The 8,120-nt window shown below is 41.8% G+C and overlaps 1 long non-coding RNA gene across 1 annotated transcript; it reads left to right on the top strand.

The window, feature by feature from the left end:
* Positions 1-1,284: 1,284 nt before the first annotated feature.
* On the top strand, positions 1,285-8,120 carry LOC139827408 (uncharacterized). Its single transcript, XR_011737943.1, has 3 exons — positions 1,285-1,458; positions 6,212-6,319; positions 6,429-8,120. It is a non-coding gene; the product is annotated as an uncharacterized lncRNA (long non-coding RNA).

Raw genomic sequence — 8,120 nt, forward strand, 5'->3', positions numbered from 1 at the left:
CTGTGTAATGAAAAGTGGGATTTGGGTCATTGAGAAACAGGCAGATGTACCTGCTGACTTCTAAGCTTATGTCTGTGTCTCTTTTGTCAAGGATGAGAAGCAGGGAAAGAAAAACCAGTTTTCAAAGTCAGGGTCAGCAGAGACAAGCACATCATTTGCATTTTGCTTTATTAATGTGGGTTAGCTCAGCAGGCAAAGTCTAGCATACTGATAAATGATTTCATAACAGGAAAAATAGGGTCAGTGGCTGCAAATCATTTTTCCCTGTAAAGTAAATGAGACACTGTTGACGGGGGAACTTGCGGGGGGTCATATTTCATGTCAGTCAGAAAATACAGATGTAGGCTGGATTAAAGGCTCTGAATATTTCACCAAGGAAAAACTATGATGAAAAAGAAGTAGAGCTAGGCCCTGCAGATATCACACAGTCCTGCTCCCAGGTGGTGATGGTTAGCTCCTGCCGTATTGGGTCCATGTGTTCTCCCACAGTGTTTAATCTGAGCAGCTCACAAAGCTGGCTATGTCCCTGGTTTCTTGCACAGAAACCCTCTGTTATCCCTCTGTGGAAACGAGGCCTTTTACAGCTTGGCTCCTATAATCTCCTGAAATATAATTGCTCCTCCCTTTACCCCGTGCTCCCCAATAGTTCAAGCAAAGGCTTTGTCCAACCCTTCCTATAAAGTACCACTGAGTTACTAAGTACGGAGTATCTATTCATGGATGTATAGTTGTGGAAGCAACTGGGCACATGCATTTGAGGAGTGTTAACACTGATCATGCCCTACATGATGCAGCTCAAGGAATACACGGATCTGTGTAAAATAATCAGTATCCATAGGTTTTTTTCCTTGCTTTAGTCTTCTGAGCTTTCTTCGGGCTGGGGTCAGAGAGTTTGAAGCCTTCTGCTCCCCTCCAAGTCATAGGAAACTTCTTGAGTTGTGAGTTGAATCTCACAGCTAAGCTGACACGCTATGAAAGGAGGATTGTCTTTTCTGTTCCTCTGCTCAAGCTTTCCATGTCTCCAAGTGCACCCCTGGCCTGTCAGAACCCACAGTGGGATTAGACAGCTCAGCTCACCTGATCCCATCATTACTTGCTGCCAAAAGGGGTGATCCCACTCTACCTCCTCCCTGGCCATGCACCCCAGCAGCTTCCCTTCCTGTGGCACTGGAGATCATCTTGTCTCGCAGTAAGAGTATCAAGGGACCTAAACTGGTAGAAAACTAACTCCTGAGCAGTATTTTTGCTGGAGGAGTTAAATGAGCCATCTCCTTGCAGGATCACACGAGCACAACCTGGGGGAGGCAGGACTTCCCCATTTGGTGCCACACAGCTGCTAGAAGGTCGTGGCTGCATCATCACACCATACCCCACAGCGCTGAAAAATCCGCCAAGCTCAATGCTCATCTGTGCACCACTTCTGAGAAGATTTTTCCATTCCTCACTCCTGGCTGTCAGGTAAACTCAGTGGGGCTGATTTGGCCTCCAGCTATCTGACTTTCCAAAGATCCTCCCATTTTGAATGGGAGCAATTGAGTTTTAGCAACTGTTTTTCTCATCTCTGGAAAGTGTGTGACACAGTCCTGACAGGTCAGCTCCACATCCACAGACACTTGGTAACAAAGCAATTTCTTACCTTAAATCAGAATACATGTACATACTGGCACAGTCCCCAGAATGTCACAGTTAGGCATGATGAAGCACCTACAAATTGACTCAGAGCATGTGTTACTTTTTTCCTGATTATATTGGCTCTGGTACCAGAACCACAGGACAGGGATAAGCAGGTACTTAGTTGGGATGAATCTATGCCTACTTTGTACTGAGACTGACATGTTTGAGTTTTCAGCACCATTATTAAAATGCAAACATATAAGCTAGGCCATATTTTGTATTCCAATTTATTGCTGTAAATAAAGTGAGGTTTTGGTTTGGTTTGGTTTGGTTTTTTTTATTCTTTCAACAAAGCTCCCTCAGAAAAGTTTTGGTACTCTACTCTGGCTTGCAGTGATATATTTTTTGTGATTGTGTGTGTCTTCCTCTTCCTTTCATGTTTTATCTGTTGGCACAGAGCTAAATCCAAATTTCAGCAACTTGTTCCCAGGGCTACACAGCCAACCTACTGTCTTTCAGTTTATTTTTTTTTCTTAATTTTGTGGGCCTTGGCTACAAGAAAGCAGGACAGCATTGCACACTTTAGTATTGCGCAATATATTTTTATCCTGCATGAACATAACCAATTTTTCTTAGATCCAGCATAAATCTAAGCTGGAAAATCTGATTGAGTATTTGAGAAGTGAGAACAACTATTTTGTCTTCAAACCTGGTAAATAAAAACTTGTCTTTCTAACTAAAGGCATTATATTGAGTTACACCATTATGCTATAATGCCTATAACACATAACACAACTACTTCTGTAATCCTTTGATTTCCTTTTGCCTAAACTAAATAGTAGAATAAAATTTCCCGGGTAAAAAATGTGCATGTAGAAACCTTGCATTGTGGGACCCTGTCACTTGCGGGAGGGTCCATGCTTGCTGCAGCAGTGCAGACAGCTTTGAATGAATCACAGAATTCCAAGAATTAGTGACAAACCTCCATCATGTGGGGCAACCCACAGCGCAGGAGCTGCCAGAACAATGCAGTGACTAAGGAGGCTGATGTGGTCCCTGGGTGCAGAATACCTTCCGTAGGAGTAAAGAGGTGATATTACAGTGATATTAAGGGAATAGTGTATCTCGTTCTGGCGCCCACACTTGGGAAAAATTATGTTGACAATTTAGGTTTCACAAAGCAGCAATAAAAGTTATGTGATATCTAAGCAAACCTGATTTATTGTAAGAGACTTATGATCAGTGTCTTTAGTTTATTGAAAAGTAGGCTGTTGCAGTTTATTGAAAGCAGTAGGCTGTGAAGGTTCTTAACTGCAAGGGACTGTCATCCTTCAGACAAAGACAAAGCCACATCCCATGGCAGAAGGTGAAAGCTAGAAATAAGGTGGATAGAGAGTAGTTCAGGGTAAAGATTAATTAACTTCATCACAGTATCATGCTTGGATCATTTCTGGCTTAACAGCCACTGGAACCCTTTTTATTACTATGGCAAAGGTGTCATGAAATGTGTGCATGAATAATTGAGATGATATGCTACATAAATAGAGCCAGATGCAACTAGCTGAGCTTGGAGAATTCATAAGCGCTTCCTGGGACATCTGCATTTGAATAGCTCAGGGGAGGATTGTGCAAATCAAGGACTCTCTTGCTGCTATGAGCAACTCCAGGAGATACCAGTTATGGTCTTCCCAAAAGCATGATTGTCTTCTATTCCTTCCTGTGCCAGCTCTGCCACTTTAGCCTGTAAAACAATAAGTCATTCAAATTCCTCCTTAGGGCTGGATACAGGGGCCATATGTGGATTCAGGGAAGAATACTCCTGTTTCTCTCCCATTAAAATCAATGAGTTTTCAGGCTGTCTGAAGATAGAGTCTTCTCTGGATGCAGCCACGACACTGATCGTGTTTAAGAGTCAGTAGGGATATTTCTTTCATTTGTTTGAACTTCATACCAGTTTATTTGACATTGTCTATTTAGTTGGTACGTGCTTTAAAGCACAAACTGTTGTTTCTATGGATGTAGTGTTTAGCAGAGCTGAAGACTGTCTTGATTGAGAGTTCTAGATGCAACTTGAATGCAGATAATAGAAATTCATAATAAGCCTTGAATTTATGCTTAGTCTCCCATGCGGTATAGTTCGACATCAGTGCTGCTTTATCACTGCAAGTGTATACAAAAGCTACACTCTTTCTGAGAGGACTCATCAAATGCTGTTGTAGAAAGATTTTGTGCTTTGTCTCATACCAAATATTTCCAGAACTGGACTGTTACTTTTCTGTGATCATGACAAATTAAGATCATGCACACTTCATGTGTTCAAAGAAGAACAAAAGAAGTCGATGTTTGCTAAACAGAAATTAATCTGATTCTAGCGAAGGACTGAAATTTTTAAAAAGACTTTCAGTGTACATGGGCAGTCAGTAGGTCCTTGGATAACTGCCCGCCCTCAGCTCTCTGTACATAGCTCTAGTTGCTAGCAGATCCTGGTTGAAATTCAAATCAGTTTCAGCATTGCTGCTGTCCCTTCTAATTGACTCCATCGACACACTCAGCTAGTGGAAGGGACAGAGGAGCAAAGCAGGCAAAAGGACCAAATCATTTCTACCACATGCTAGGCTATTCAGCAAAATGTTACTGACACGAGGGCCGAACATGTCACAAGTGTTGGGATTCCCCATGCCCTGCCACAGAGAATTCTGTCAGAAAACGGCAATTTTTTAAAAAATATTTTTTAGTGTTAGAAGCATTAGGCCGACAGCAGTTGAAAACCACAGCTCAGTTGGCGATGAGCCCTGTGCAGCAGTGGAAACACATGGAAAAATTCTGGCTGACTCACCTATAATTCATCTGCCATCCTGGGAAACGTGCGCACCGGAGAGGGATCCCTGGCACTCCTGCAAGGGCAGCGCCTGCTGCCTGAGCAAGACATGGGCAGCAACCAGCTCTCTTCCATCCAGGTGACCTCACAGTCTCTGACAAGCACTGGTCTCCCTGCTGCAACACAGAGCACGGGAGCGTAGCCCTGGGGGACTTAATTTGAGCTTCATGATGCTGCTGCTGTGGGGAAGGGTCAGGGAAGGAGCTGGCCCCAGACCCTGGGATAACATGTGCAATGATTTGAGGAATCCATTCCAGCCTGTTCAATACTTGCATCTTTGTACCTGTGTGCATGTGATGTAAACTCTGCTTTGAGGGACTCTGCTCTTGGACCTCCTGCTGGGCTGTGTTTCCAAGGGCTCCTGGTGAAGGGCTGGTAGGTGTTATTAAACCTTAATGATCTGTTCATACAGACCCCAAAAGGCAGGTGGCTGCAACCCAGGGCAAAGTAGTTTTTCAGCCTGACCTTCAGCTCAGGGGTAGCTAAGCAACATATTCTATGTTGGGGGATTTCAGTCACCTGATAAGGTTATTTTAAAAGTATGACTGGCCTGAAGAAACAAGTAAAATGTCTTGCGGGCTTTTTGAAAGAAAAACAGAAGAAACAGGATGAATATCAGAGACAACTGCAACTCACAGACAGTGTTCAGTAACCTAAACTCAGAGGAGTTTGCAAGAGAATCTTATGGAAAAGCATGGTGACAAGTAGTGAGGAAAAAATTACATAGACAAATTAAAGTATATGTTAATTGCTTTATCTCCATCCATGCATTTTTTCTACTGCCCAGGGCTGAAAGAGCTGACTCCTTCACGACTGACTGCTTTCACTGATTTTTCTGAAGGGATGAATGAGGTTCAGAGTACTCAAAATACCAGAGCTGCAAAATATGTGTGCGGGAAATCTATGAACGATTAGTCCTGGGACTGTGTGGTCAGAGTGAAGAGCTGAAGAACATGTATACACAATAGTGCCCAGACACAAGGGTCTAGTGATGTCCAGCTGGATTGCAGATGCCCCAATACCTGTAGACAAGAGGGCTGAACACCATAATGCTGACTGCAGTGGTTAACTTCTACCTGAACGCTCTGTTGGTGAAAGCATGGAATAATTTAACGAAACAAGACTCAGAATTCGCTAGCTAGCACACACAAATCAAAACCATCAGTTACATTCAGAGTCTATAAATGTTTATCATCTATTCTACTTCCATAGGCTGTGTTTCAGGAAATAATATTTTCAGGATTGTAGTCATTGTCGCTACCCTCAATCATTAAAAAAAATAAAAAAGACGTGACATAGAGACATAATCTAGAAAATGAAGCATGTTCCGTGGTTGTTTTCTTGTCTTAAATCTAATTACTTCCCAGTATTTCAGTTTGTTATATCTATTTTCATCTCATGTTCTACCACTGTTCCCAATAGTACACTCCATTGCACAATTCTTGGTATTATTTATTTTGAGGCAGCTTCTGGGATAAAGAATTAGTCCTGGGTTTTATCCACAGTTTTGACACTGGCCAGCTGGGTGACTTCTGGCCAAGTCACTGCACCTCTTCACCACTGTTTTCCCAGCAGTACAAGTGGGGTAATAACCTTTTCTGAAAGCACATGGACTTCTGCGGATGAAGTGCTATATAGTTTAAGTCCCTGTTTACAGCAATGATTTCACTGATGTAGTAGACTTGTATACTGAATTTCCTTTCTTTTTTTTTTTTACAGGTGAAAACCTGAAGACTAGCACCTGTCAAAGTGCTTGTTAACCTGTAATGGAACTAGTAAAAACAGACAATCACTGAATGTTTATTTTCCTCAGCCTGTTTAAAACAGGTACAACAGTAATACAGCCAAGCTTTTAAACTGGATGTTTGTGACCTATTTGGAACGCGTACAATCAGTGCAGACTTTGCTCATGGGTTCTGATTTTTCTTTTCTTAAGGTGCCCTCTGAGGGAACAATCGCACCATTTCTTACACCTGTGACTCTGTGCGCCCTTGGCCCAGCCAGGCAGAGGTGCTGCTTGAAGTGCAGCAGCCCCAGGACATGGTCAGGGAAAACTGCCTGAATTTGAGAGGAACACCTTGCTGTGACATTTGCCTTTTGGTCCTGCTTGGGATTTCACTCAACTCCACACTGAAGGTTTGTCAAGTTAGGAAATCTTCCTGTACTCTCTCCCTCTTCAAAAAATATCCAACAGCCAGATTAAATCTGTCTTGCTGTGACTTTCATGTCATGAGATAGAGGAGTCTCTAAAGGGAGGCAAGAGTAGCGGCCAAGTAATTATGCTAGAGATACATGAGTTCATTTGAAGACATTTCCTGTTTCACGCTTATGCATGACCTTCTCTTAAAAAAGTAAATTAGAATTAGTACTAAATACATATTCTTAAATAGCATCAACTATGGGAAGGGTTCTTCTAACTCTATAACATAAATTACCATGATATTGTAGTAATCTTGCACAATAATCAGTGGATCTTATCTCTCAAGTTCACATTTGGAGTTCAACTATATATTTAAAAAAAAAGCCCCCTGGAAGAGGAGATTACTCAGATTACTACTGGCTTGCCTTTTCTTTATTACCTCATGTTTATTTCCTCAGTTACACACTGCATAGTTCAAACATTGCGTACCCCTTAGTAGCAAACATCTCCATTCCTGTTCAGATACGGGGTCCTGGCTTTGATATCTGATATACTGTGCACCAATGTGAACCTTGACTTACCAGTGAGAATCCAAGGGAGTTCAAAATCCTGCTAGCACAAGTGAGATTGGAGAACCAGGACTAGGACTTTTGTTTTGGAGCTGGTAGTCTTTTACTTTACAAAAATCTAGAGATTTTTGTACTATTAGAGTCAATGCTTCGCCCATCATCTAAGCCCTAGTAAACAAAGGCAAAATTGTACAGTGCCTAATATTTTAATGTTTTTTCAAGGGTATCATTTTGCAACACCAAATTAAATAATTTGTCTCATGCATCTGTTGATTTTGTAACTAAAGCACTACTGGTCAAATTGTTTTCCTTACTGCCTCCTAATTGTGGGAGGAAAACGTGTAAGTGGATCGGAATGGTGCTCCACAATGAGTGTAACTCTCATTTAAGGCACAGGATATGAGATAGAGGAACCAAACTGGAGCCAGCTGAGGACAGCTCTTCTACCAAGCATTTGAGTTCCCCTAGGAGAATTTTATCCCCCTTGAAACCTAGTTGGGATATTTCTTCCAGTAGAGCTCTGCCTGTAGTGTAGGCAGGGTGCAGACATTTTGCCACAGTCAAACCATATGCAGCTTGGTTACACTTTGCTGCATTCTTGGCAGCACTGAAGGAGCATGAATTAGTGATTTTTTTTTTCATGTGTGTGTTTGTAAAAGGCACAGTACTGGATGTTCAACATCACCAAAGAGCCAAAATAAATATACTGATGGTAATGACCTTCAGGATGTGGAAGAGAATGTTATATCACTTCATGATAAGTAAATAAATGTAATAACAATTCAGGCCTTGTTAATTTGACAATGTCTTTAAATTCAATACAGTAGTAGATACCTGGCTTCTTCCTACCATACTTCATAAGTTCTGCCCTAAGCATTGGAGGCTGTTATACCTGTACACTATGTCCATTCTTCTCAGT

Source organism: Patagioenas fasciata, chromosome 2 (assembly GCF_037038585.1).
Source record: "Patagioenas fasciata isolate bPatFas1 chromosome 2, bPatFas1.hap1, whole genome shotgun sequence".
Classification (NCBI taxonomy): domain Eukaryota; kingdom Metazoa; phylum Chordata; class Aves; order Columbiformes; family Columbidae; genus Patagioenas; species Patagioenas fasciata.